Below are 13,450 nucleotides of genomic sequence, written 5' to 3'. Positions count from 1 at the left end.
ATAGCAAAACACTGGGGTCCTGAAAGGGGAAGCAGGAAGGTGTCTCAGTGGAGAAAGGGAGAAGAAGAGGAGCATTAAGGACAAAGTTCTGGCACCTGCTCATTTTGCCTGGAGCCTTCCTTGATTCCTTTAGATATGCTTTGTCTATTATGGTAGCCACTGCCTGCATGGTACTATTGAGCACTTGAAATGAGGCTAATACAAATTGAGATGTGCTGGGAAGTATAAAATGCACACTGGATTTTGCAGACTTAATATGAAAAAAGAATGCAAAATATCTCATTAATATTTTTATATTGATTACATGGTGAATGATAATATTTAGATATATTGGGTTAAATAAAATGTCCTATTAAAATAAAAAAAAAGATTTGAAACTTGTAAATAAGCATTTTAAAAAGTAGAGATCTATTTGATTTTTTTTTTTTTTTTTGGTGTATGTATAAGTCACAAAACAGACCCTCTAATACTTTACAATCTAAATGATTCACCTCATTCTTTAATTTTCAGCTATTATTGGACTCTTAGTTAAGTTTGTGTTAAATATATTGATATGATCTTATGCGTGAATGTCATGAACGAGTAATTTATAGATTACTTTATGACTACTGATTGTTAATGGGTTTGAATCAGTGGAACTTCTAAGAAAGGATGGAAACACAGTGACCACCAGCAGTCTTATAATGAGTTCATTAGGAAAAATAATAGCATAATGAATGAACTGTCAAAATTGGCTTTCTGGTGATATACCGGTATAGGAGGGCATCTAATACCTCAGAACTGATAATCAAAGCCTGGTTAATATTATTACTTGGGTGAATAGTTGAGTCTGTTTTAGAAGTCACAGTATTTTATGTCATATTTGAACCAATTCCAGCAGGGATTTGAAACCCTTTAATTAAAGGCTATATTAATGTAAATTTTGGTATAGGGAGAAGTGGACCTCTTGAAGCCTACAAGGCATAGATTTGAATGTGGTCCCTGTTACCTCCTATGTGTATAATTTTGAGTAAATTGTGCATCTTTGGTGCAACTCAGGTTCCTCAATTGCAAAATTAGCATCAAACCTAGCCAGTCTAACTCATAGATTTGTTAGGATCACTAAATGAAGTTATATATTTTAAGGATGCCTTGAAAATCTTTTGAGTACTATACAAATGTAAATTAATATCAGCTCTACTTTCAAATGCAAAGGCATTGTTTGAGGAGTGTTCTGGCTCCAGCTTGTGTTTATGGTTTTAATTTTTTGTTTAGGTTCATCAGTGGGAAGTGTAAGCTTCAAGTATCATGATCCTCTATTTTTTTGACCACTAATTGAATTGAAGGATGTATGCATTTGTGTCTGGCTATATAGACAGACATAAGTACATGATAGCAGTGCTGTTCATGACACTATAGTTAAGCATTTGTCAGAGTTTCCACTGTAAACTTCCCTTTAGATGTTTTTTTTTCCTTTTTTTCCTTCATTTTAGCTTAGCTTTCCTGTGGGATGAAATTATAGGGCCCGAATGTTTTTGGTTGGAAACTTTTTTTTTTTCCTTTTTAAAATAGGGAATGAATGCATGCTATTAAAAAACTTTTTCTTGCACTTTATAACATTTTATCGTAAAAGTTTTAAAAACACATGTACATATTTTTTCTTTAATGATTAAAAAATGTATTAGATAATTTCCCTCCATATTCATAAATAGTTTTTCTTTGCTGTCGTAGTTTTTCCACTTAAAATGATCACTGTCTTCAATGTATTATCCAAGGTAAAAGAATGTAAATCGTTTTTATAAACTTATGATAAGATCTAAAAATAATGATATCTTGAACACCTGGATGCTTATCTCAAGTTAAGAAAAAGTAAACTGCTTATAATATATAAACTTTCTTAGACCTTCATCAGTAAAAATATTCATTGATCTTTGTTTTAAATTTGAGTAAAGTATATTAGAGACAGGCCAAGACTTAGAATACCCATTATATCCACAGACCCTCTTCTAAAGGATGTCATGTAGAACCTTGTGGTCTGGTCTCAGATGATTGGATCAGTGGCCACCTGACCCAGGACCATCCAATGGATAAGCAGGCCTTTGACCCAGGCAGTAATCCTACCCAAAGTCTCTACCCAACAGATGAGAGTGACGTGTTGTACCAATCAGAACCCCTAGGTTTGAACTTGGCACAGAGCAGTTGAAGGCAGGAATAGAAGCTGAAAACACAAGAAAAAACAGTTATGTTTACAGTGGGTCCATAGGGTAGGATTCCATAAATTCTTGCTGTTGTGTGGTTCTGCCTTTATTGTTGCTTTATTGAAATTTCTTGTCAAGGCCACCTCCAAATCCTGATGAACACACGTCTATCCGCAACACTGACACTTGTCCACATCCTCCTTGGGGAAACATACTCTTCTTTGGCTTCTGTGACACTCCTCACATTTTCTTCCTACCTCTCTCTGTTTTTTCTCATTTTCTTTGCTGGTTCTTCCTTCTCTACTCCACTTGTATGTGTTATATTTTTCAGGGCTCCTTGTACTTCACTTTCTGCACTCTCACCATAGGTGATATCATCTATGCCATTTGCTTTAAGACCATTTATGTACTGTTGGCTTCCACATTTCTATCTCCACCTCTGACTTTACTTCAAACTTTGGTCTTGTATATACAGTTACTGACTGGACATCTTCAGGTATGTGTCTCCTAAACATCTCTAACTTAACGCAGTCTCAGTGGAACACTTGATTTCCCCCACCAAACTATTTCTTTTTTACTGAACGACTCCTCTGTTCACCCAGCTATTCCAAGCAGACAACCAATAGTCATCTTTGATTCCTCTTTGTTTCTCACTTTCAAGTCACCTTCATACCCTCCCCCCAGAACGGTTACTATCAGCAAGTACTTTTGATGCCACGTCCAATATATATCTCTAATTTGTCCACTTTGTCTCCAGTCATTATAGCGACTCATAGCAGTAGCCTTTTATATACCAGTGGTCTAATTGGTTTTCCTACTTCTTCTCTTGCCCCTTTTCCATTCATTCAACTCATAGTGACCAGAGTAATCTTTTTAAAAGTAGAAATCGTATGCTATGTCTCTCCCTCAGGCTTTAACATTGCCATGGGTTTTCACTGCATCTGGAATTAAATCCAAATTCCTTACCTTCACCTTTTGCTCTTCTCTCTTCACCTTGGCTTTTTTCATGCAATTTTTTTTGACATTACTAATTAAAATTTAATATTGAAATCAAAAGCATGTAGGTTAAAACTCCTGAGTGTCTAAGAGCTTGAATGGACTTGATGTTTTTCCTCTTTCATCTTCTCGTTTCCCTCTTGTTTCTTCTCTTAATTTGATAAAAACCACATCATAGCCAAATTACAACTAGCCCTGTCCCAGTCTCCCAAGTCTTTGATTTCATTGGGTATCTCTCAGACCTCTTTGGGAACTTGTTTTGTTTGTTTCATTAGCATCAGGAGAATTTCTTTAAGACTACAGAGGAAGTTTTTTCTACTTGTATGTCTGTCATACACTGTTAGCATTGGATGTGGATTAGAAACTCTACTTACTGTTTTTGGTTGACACTTCATCTTCTTGGTTCTCTGTCCCATCCCACACTGAGCTTTCTGCCTCGTTGTTAAGTTTTCTTTATCTTGTTTCTAGCCACTTTATGGTTCTATTTTTAACCTTCTGTTCTTAGTTCTCCATTTGCTTTGTCATTGAGCTTATCTGTTTCTCTAACTTTCACCTTTATGGGAAAATTCTGGAATCTCTATTCTCTAGTTTAGCCCCATGTTTCCAATACTGTCATGAATTTCTCCTCCCTTGCATGCCCTGGAGTTAACCTCACACTCCATTGTCCCCAACACTGAAATACATGAGCTTCCTTTATAAACCCTCTCTGGTGATTCCATTTTTATCAGCAGTATCATCATTCTCTCAACCTGGAAACATTAGTAATCTTTGACTGTCTTTCCTTTTCATTATATCTAGTATGACCAAAAAAAAAAAAAAAAAATCCCTTTGTTCCCATCTGTTAAACGTATCTCAGACTTCCTTTTCTTCCATTCCTCCATTGCCATCAGTGTAGTGTAGGCCGTCATAACTCTTCATGCTTGGTTTTGGTGACAGAGTTTTGGCTAATTTAATTGCCTCTGTCCAAACCTCCCTAAAACACTTATCGTGTTTGCTCCTGCCCAACAGATCTCTGTTGTCAGCTGCATGAAACCCAGATTACCATGTAGATTACTATCCTTTGAGGCCAGGTCTGTTCTAATTCTTCACTCTGGTTTCCTACTCTTCCCAATCAACTATCTCCTCTATCCAGTCAGTCTTGCATATCTTCTCATATTTCCCATATAATGTGCTCACTCTTTTCTTTTTTAAAAAAAAAAAAAATTTATTTATTTATTTTGGCTGCGTTGGGTCTTTGCTGCTGCACGCTGGCTTTCTCTAGTTGCAGCGAGTGGGGGCTACTCTTCCTTGCGGTGTGCGGGCTTCTTATTGCAGTGGCTTCTCTTGTTGAGGAGCACGGGCCCTAGGTGCGCGGGCTTCAGTAGTTGTGGCATGTGGGCTCAGTAGCTGTGGCTCACGGGCTCTAGAGCACAGGCTCAGTAGTTGTGGCGCATGGGCTTAGTTGCTCTGCGGCATGTGGGATCTTCCTGGACCAGGGCTCGAACCCATGTCCCCTGCATTGGCAGGCAGACTCTTAACCACTGTGCCACCAGGGAAGCCCCAGTGTGCTCACTCTTAACCTCCATTTTCTTCCTGCCAAAAATGTCTTCTTACCTTTCCTTTGTTTATTCCTTGTCCTATTCGTGCTTCCCTTAAGTCGCATTGCCATCTACCTGCTGGATGTCTTCTTGACCTTAGGCCCTGCCAGTGATAACAAAGGGTTGAACACTCAGTTTGACTCATCTTATGAAAACATATGAAAGATCAACAAATGTCAGGTGTTCCAGGACAAAATGCAACAGCTAAACCTCTGTGTCATTACATTTCCCTGAAAAGTAAATTACAGCCAAACAGAAAGAATGTTGAAGTCTTTAAGGTAAGGCAGCTTAGACGCAAAGGAGAATGTTGGAAGGCCAGAGAAGACTTGTAATCATCATTTGAGAGACTTAACACCAACATAAAGAGGTCCTTTAAATATTAACAGAAATAACAAGCCAGCTAGAGAATCTGTATAACCCCTGGTACTTGCATTTTGTTTGGTCAAAGTGGAGATAGATCACTGAGCTCATGCCTGCCTCAGTCTATATTAAAGAATCTATTAAGAGGATTAACCTTTTCAGATAGTCCCTCTAGTGTATGCTGTAGGTATGAGATGAAAAAACAAAAGTGGTTATTGATAAGCCAATTCATGTTACTCTCTAGCAGAGGTGATACAGTGTATATAGGTGCCAGATTGCCTGAGTCTGAGGCTCAGCAGGGCTCCTTTCCAGCTGTGTGACCGAGAGCAAGTTACTAAATCTCTCTGGGACTCAATTTCCTGTATGTAAAATAAGGATAATAATGCCTCCTGCACAATATTGTAGAAAGGATTACATGAGTTAATACATGTAAACTGCTTAGAATAATGACTGTCTCAGAGTAAGTGCTTACTAAGTTCTTACTATTATTATGTATACATGATATGGCTGGGAAAGGGTGACTCATTCAAGATTTTCAGAAAGAACTATTTATTGTGAAACAGGAAATGGCTCTTGAAAATGTGTTTCTTTTTTTTCATACCTGATCTGTCCTTGGTGACTCTTGTTTATTTTGATTTATTCATTCATGAACTAATATATTTTGACATTGTTTATAGTGTTGCAGATCCTAAAAGGGCAGATTGTCTGTAGGAGATCATGGTATTTTCAATAGAGGATGGATTTTGAAAAATACTCTGAGAGTTCTGTGAATGAGGTTCTCCTGGCCCATCTGGATCTATGAACAATCTATATAGATAAAGCATCTGGTTTTATTGGAAGTTGGAAACATACACATTTTAGCATGTGCTTTCTATTCCCACAGAGAATCTGGTGCATATTTTTTTTTTTTTTCCAATTTAGGTAGTATGAGAATTTCCGAGCTCTGGATGAATGTCATTCAAAACTCTGCTGAGCTTGCTGCACTTTATCCTTTCAAAGAGACATTGTCGTTTGCATGCAGTGCTTGGTAACTCTCAAGACTTTGGACTTAAGGGAGGGGCAATGGCTCAGAAGCTATTGCTTGGTTAACTTTGTGAACTCAGTGTGCACTAATGGTATGAATGAACAATGTAAATTTTTTAAACTTCAGAATAGATGTTTCATCTCTTTAAGGCTGAGGTGAGTGAGGGTGAGGGAAGGGGGAATTGGGTGAAGGCAGCCAAAAGGTACAAACTTCCAGTTATAAGATAAATAAGTACTAGGGATGTCATGTACGACATGATAAATATAATTAGCCCTGCTGTGAGTTATATGTGAAAGTTGTTAAGAGAGTAAATCCTAAGAGTTCTCATCACAAGAAAAGAAATTTTTTTCCTATTTCTTTAACTTTGTATCTATATTAGATGATGGATGTTCACTAAACTTATTATGATGATCACCTCATGATGTGTGTAAATCAAATCATTATGCTGTACACCTTAGACATGTACAGTGCTGTATGTCAATTATATCTCAATAAAACTGGAAGAAAAGAAAGATATTTTCTCTTTGTATCAAGATGTGCTCTTTTATTCCTGCCCAAGATCTGTTGATAAGGCTTGCCTTATGATGATGTGAAAGTAATACAGATGTCGCTGGAGGGGCTCCAAGTAACTTGCCCATTTTGTTTGAAATTTCCATTGTTCAAATTAGACCATTGGATACAGCCATTTTGTTATTGTTTATGAAGTCTTTGCAATAGTATAAATATGTTTCTTTGTGGGGGTAAACCCATTAGCCCTTTAGCATTCAGGGTAATCAACCGTATTTTCAGAGGACAAGGCAGATATTTTAAGTGTGGAAAGGTCATGAGCGCAGGGTATGATTGTGAAAATACCGTGTGCCTTGGAGGGTTGGAGGTGGGCTGTAAAAAGGGAAGTAGAGGATGAGGAGGACAGATTCATTGCTCTGGTGTCCACATTCCTGTTGCCACATATATCTGTCCAAATTAATGTCAAAGAAGGATTCCATTTTGATGTAAAGTTATCATACCTTCTGGTTCTGTGTAATGAAACTGCTTCTACACCATGGTTATTGGCCCATACTAATAAAACTGAATATCTTGCAGCCTCAGTTTTCTTATCTGTAAAATGGGAATATTAATGCCTACCTTTCAGGATTTTTGCAAGGCCTCAATGAGAGAACACATGGAAGCACCCTGGCTGGAATATTTTAGGTCCTCGCTAAATGCTTTTACTTTCCTGTCTTTTAGTCCATGAAATTTAGGTACTTAATTGCATTTTTCTTTATTTTTTGCTCTTATTTACATATGTTAATCTTGCTTCCCACCAGACTGAACTTTTTTGAGGATAAACATCGTTTCTTTTTTTATTCTCTGCAGTATATGCTCTTATAGTACCTTGTACCTTTTCTTCATAGTGCAGCCTGTTTTATATTTATGTATATGACCATTTAATTAGGTTTTCTTCCTTTTCGGTCTGTAAGCTTCATGAAGGCTAGAATCTTGTTTGATCTTGCTCAGAAATGTGTACTTAAGGCCTAAACTAGTGCCTGGCATGTAGAAAGTGTTCTGTAAATATTTGTGGAATGAATGAATGAATGATTGATGATTAAGTTAAACATAGTAGACTCTAAGTGAATACTTGTTCTGGGAAGGCTGAAACTACCTATCATATTCCTTCCAGACTTAGCCTGAAGCCTTGTAGGAGGCTATAAAAAGTTTGCAGAATTTTAACTAATACCTTAGACCTTTAAATAACAGAGTGTGTGGAAAAGAAAAAAGGTTTACAAAATACTTTGAAGTGGTTCAGTACTTGATGTTATTTTAGTGGGAGGTCAGTAATGTTTGTTATAAATATGTTATTGTAAAGAACGCTTTACGTGTAAATTACTGTTATTACTTTTAGCTAAAATTTATAAGTATTAACATGTGTGAATACTAATATTATTTTAAAATTTAGGCTTGAAGGGCAAAGCTGTGAAACGCTGTTTATTTTTCTTTCCTTTGCGAACTTTGCATAAACCCGATTGTATCTGAAGGGATCTTTGAGAATGTGTGAGAACCTGGTGTGTCCTGGTCTTGGCAGTGCTCCTCCAGTTTGTCGTACTTCTCATAAATTCTTGCTTTTCTGTTCCCAGTGCTCTGTTAGGCCATCATTCGTTCACCCAAATGCTGACTGTCTTCACCCTTCAGGATTTTGACACATTGCTGATGCATGTCCTGACGGCGGAATCATTTCACGTATTGAATTGAGTCAGCATCTTCACCTTTCCTCTAATCAAATTACAATTTTATTTCGAAGTAATCTCACTGGATATTAGTAGGTCAAAAGCTCAATATTATTTTCTTCAAATATGGCTTACACAATTGGACACACACACACAAAAGGGGAGGAAAGAAACCCTACATGTGTCATCAATTTATGTTGTTCATTTGTTAGGTATTTTTTAGAAGGCTGACATTTATGGAACATTTTCCATGTGCCAGGCATTGTGTGAAGCATTTTATGTATTATGTTATGAAATGCTTGAGCTGTCACTGTGACAGAGCTACTCTTCTTAGATTCATTTTGCAAAGGATAGGCTCAGCAGTGCTTTTTAACAACAACAATGTAGCAGCTAAAGTTCATTAAGCACCTAAAGTGTTCCAGACATTGTTCTATTTTTATTCACTCACTTAATCCTTAAGTCAATCATATGAGGTAGGTACTACTCTTATGCCCTCATTTACATGAGGAAACGAATGCACTCAGTCTCACCTCTGGTTTTCCACCTAGGAAGTGGCAAAGCCAGGCTTGGAATCCAGCATTCTGGCAGTCTGATTTTGTATCCCATTGTCTTAACTGCCATCCTACTCCCCAAATTGCCAAGCTGGTACACGGTGGAGCCTGATTAGAACCCAGGTCCCCGACTTCAAAGTGTGGGACCTGAAGAATAATCTCAGCCATTTGGAAGAATGCAGAATGAGTTTATATTTTTTTCAAGTTTCCAATTTTTAATTGTGAAAGAAATTGTGCTGAAAGAAATCAACTTAATTTGGCATTGTAAACATTTCTGTGATGTTCCTCCAGAATTACAACTGACAAACTTTTGAGATAGTAGACTTAGGTGCCCTGCTTAGTATTAATTTTATTACTCTTATTAACGCCAGATCTTATTTTTCATATTTGGTCTGGCTCCTTAAGTGGAAGATACAGTTGTAGAATATGTTTCCTAAAAGTCATTTTTAGTATAACTGAAGAAAAAATGTTTGTACCACCCAGTGGCATGTTTAGCTAAGCCCTGGGGTACCACATTGGGTATAGAATGCTGAATTATATCTAGATTCAGTAAAGAGGCTTCTGCTTAGAATTGCCTCATTAGCATGCTTATCTTCAGGTTTCAATGACTCTTCCTACCTTTGGTGACAGATATTTGTGGCCAGGAAGTCAGTAGCAAAGAAGGGACTTCTGTCATAAATATTCTGGTTCTAACTGGTATCATATCTTACTATTTAGTGTTTTAACATGCTTCTCTGCTCTGAAGGTGTTAAGCTTTCCAGACACATTCTTTGTCTTTTACAAAATTTCTGTACTACTTTTCTCTAAGTTTCCATTTTGGAGTCATGCACTCACAATTATGCATACATATGTACATAATACATGAGTACATACATGTAAGTTCCTGTCTCTCTGTTGTTTTATACTTGACAGTACTGTTTTTATACATAATAAGAAATAAGGTTTCAAAATGGATTTCCTTTTTCTTAGTATGGTATTTCAAATCTGAATTTCGGATTTCCTCAAACCTTATATATGGGCTTTACATTTATATTTAATTTCTGTTAATTTGTATGAAGCATAGGCACATTCCACAATTAGTACGGTGTACTACATGCCATCACTGGATTTTATTGCCCAGATTATGACTTTAATTGTACATATACACTCTTTCTTACTCTTGGGATTAGAGGCCATTCCACTGTACTCACTCAGTCCTGTGTCACTCTCAGGAGCTTAAGGTCTCATGTTTAAAACTCCCAGCTGAGGTTCAGAAATAGCATCTCTAAGCTGGCATTGCAACATTGGATTGACTCTTTTTTGTACTTTAAATCTTTTTTTAAAAAAAGTTTAATATCTTTGGTGTCAGCTATAAATTGTGAAGTACCAGACATGGGCTTAGTTGATGTTAATGTGATATATATCTATTTAATTTGTTTTTAAACCTCATATCATACTGTTAAAATAGCTGAGGTTCATCTCTTTCTGAACTGATTCCCCCTGATGTTAATCCTCAAAACAAATGGAAAGTAGATAGGCCATTTTTATCCCTTGTAGAAGTAATCCCTTGGGAAGGGGTTTGGGTGGAGGCGGGTCAATTAGCTGAATAATAATAATGTGTTCTTTTATTGCAGTTTTTTTTTTTTTTGGTGGGGGAGGGTCAACTGAAGGGTAAGTGCTTGCTGAAAAATCTGTAATCCCATTAATTTATTTCTTACCTTATAATCATGGCACAAGTGAAAGTAGTCTTTTTGAAGATTTTTGTTGCTCATACTTTTGAACCTGGCTGAAAATTGGGCTTTAACAGTGCTGACTCTTGGGCACATCCCAGAAGTTTGTTCTATTAATTACTTTTTAATCAGATTATGATTTTATGATTTACTCCTTATCTTAAAAGCCAAATGTGGGAGAGAAGACAAATTGTGGTTATCTGAGGGGTTTTTTTTAATACATTTTTTTTATCATTGTGTTCTCAATTCACAGCATTTTTAAAAAATTTATTTATTTTTTATTTTATTTATTTTTGGCTGTGTTGTATCTTTGTTGCTCTGCACGGGCTTTCTCTAGTTGCGGTGAGTGGGGGCTGCTCTTCGTTGCGGTGCGCAGCCTTCTCATTGCGGTGGCTTCTCTTGTTGCGGAGCACGGGCTCTAGGCGCGCGGGCTTCAGTAGTTGTGGTGCATGGGCTCAGTAGTTGTGGCTCGCAGGCTCTAGAGCGCAGGCTCAGTAGTCGTGGCGCAGGGGCTTAGTTGCTCCTCAGCGTGTGGGATCTTCCCGGATCAGGGATCGAACCCATGTCCCCTGCACTGGTAGGCGGATTCTTAACCACTGCGCCACCAGGGAAGCCCCTATCTGAGGGTTTTAAATTGATGGCCTTTGTTTAATTGAACTTTGGTATTATTCGATAAAATTTCAAAAATTAATATTTCTAAAACTTTATTTTAGAATTTATTTTGTAAATGCTTTTAAAGTAATTTTGAAGATGTGCCAAAAAAGTAAATGTAAGTCTTTCTATACAGAAAATAGTTTTAATAGGAGTTATAAAATAGGGAATTGATTCCATACTGTATGTTGTAGGTACTTGATAGATGTTTGTCAAATAAGGGATAACTTTTTGAAAGTACTTTTGGAGAGCACTCTACAGCCTACAAAACACTTATTCATTTACTTCTCACTCAACCCTGTGCAGTACATTTTCTCAATTTTACAGATAAGGAAACTAATGCTCAGAGAAGTAAGTGGTTTGTCCAGTATCTCCTAGTAAACCATAAAGGTGTGATTCCATTTCAGAACTGGAGTCAAGGCCAAAGTCCTAACAGTGTTTCCCAAGGCCCAACATGATCTCCTGCACTCCTCGTCCCTTACTCTTCTGACCCATCTCCCTACTTTCCACTCAGGCTCCAGCCACGTTCGCTTCTTTGCTGATCCTCAGATTCACCTGCACACTCCCTGCTGCCAGGGTACCTTTGCGTTTACTACCCTCTGCTCAGACACTTTCCCCCCAGATACCCCCTTGGCTGACTACCTCACCTCCTTCAAGTATTTGCTCAAATGCCATATTTCAGGTTAATATTCCACTTAAAATCATACCCTCCAACCCAACATGCCTCATCCCCCTTGCCCTGTATATTTTTGCCCAGAGCATATACCATACAATGTATTTATTATTTTTAGTTGCAGTTATTTGTCTCCTGCTGTTGGAATGTAAAGTTCTGTGAGAGAAGAGGTTTTTGTCTCTTTTCTTCGTTGTGATATCCCTGCACTGCTTAGACCTCAGTGAGTGTTCAGTGAATATTTGGTGAATGAATGCAAAGCCTGTGCTCTTTGCACCAGATCTCCCACTTTTCATTTATTAATGATACACTTGACAAAATTATTAGGATATTTTTGCTATGAAGGGCATTCCAAGTAATACTATTTCATTAGTTTTGTGCATTCACCTTCATTTTGAATATTTTTGTCTGTTGCATTTTCCTCTCATCCGTGAATATAAACCACTCTGTTTGTTTTTAAAAGTCAGCCAGATTTTTTTTTTAGAAAGTGTTAGAAAGTAAGACATTATCTTTTTGGATATTAATAGGGGCAGATAGTTCAAAGAACTAAGGAATCGTGCATTTTTTAGTTAGATTTTTGTCAAGTCAGCTGGACTTTTTTTTTTTCTTTTTACTTTCATAAATGTATCATTAAAAACCATCCTATTTTAAAATTTTATTTATTTATTTCTAGTTTCTTTGAGATATAATTGACATATAACATTGTGTAAGTTTAAGGTGTACAGTATGTTGATTTGATACACTCATATATTGCAAAATGATTACCAGCATGGTGTTAGGTAACACCTCCATCTGGTCACATAATTATGATTTCTTTTATGTGGTGAGAACATCTGAGAGCTACTCTTTTAGCAACTTTCAAGTATATAATATAGCCCTCTTAACTATAATCATCATGCTGTACATCAGATCCCCAAAACCTATTCATCTTATAACTAGAAGTTAATACTCTTTGACCACCATCTCTCCATTTCCTCTACCCTTCCACCCCTGGTAACCACCATTCTAGTCTCTCTTTCTATGAGTTTGACTTTTTTAGATTTCACATATAAGTGGTATCCTACAATATCCATCTTTCTCTGTCTGACTTACACTTAGTCCATCTTAGTTTTAAAATTTGCATTTCATGACTTGGTATTATTAAAATATTAGGAAATAATTTATTCTATTAAATATGTTATATTAAACCTTTTTCTCTATTCTTCAGTATAATTTTATTTCTAGAGGAATAAAGTTCTAATTTACAGTTTAAAATATGGGGAAATAAGATTCAATATGTAGAATTTATTGACTCAACCTGCATTTATTATGTGCCTACCATATTCTAGAAACTTCTTTTAGGGGCTGGGTATTAAAAGAAGAATAAGACACATGATTCATTGGTTAAAAAAAAAAAAGGTCCCAATGTAATGTGGCAAGTCCTTGAATGGAGTTATGTATAAAGTTTTATGAGGATTTTTATGTTCCAGGATTTCTAAAGGCTCCATGGCTGCCATAGAGTGAGGTACTCCTATACTAATGCAGGGTGTAT

General features: G+C 36.8%; 1 protein-coding gene across 3 annotated transcripts in view; it reads left to right on the top strand.

The window, feature by feature from the left end:
• PPP2R5E (protein phosphatase 2 regulatory subunit B'epsilon) overlaps positions 1-13,450 on the top strand; it is a 149,333-nt gene that overhangs the window by 53,317 nt on the left and 82,566 nt on the right. The gene's annotated exons all lie outside the window — the stretch shown is intronic.

The sequence above is a fragment of the Eubalaena glacialis genome, chromosome 2, assembly GCF_028564815.1.
Source record: "Eubalaena glacialis isolate mEubGla1 chromosome 2, mEubGla1.1.hap2.+ XY, whole genome shotgun sequence".
Lineage (NCBI taxonomy): Eukaryota > Metazoa > Chordata > Mammalia > Artiodactyla > Balaenidae > Eubalaena > Eubalaena glacialis.
This window is presented reverse-complemented; position numbering and strand designations above follow the sequence as displayed.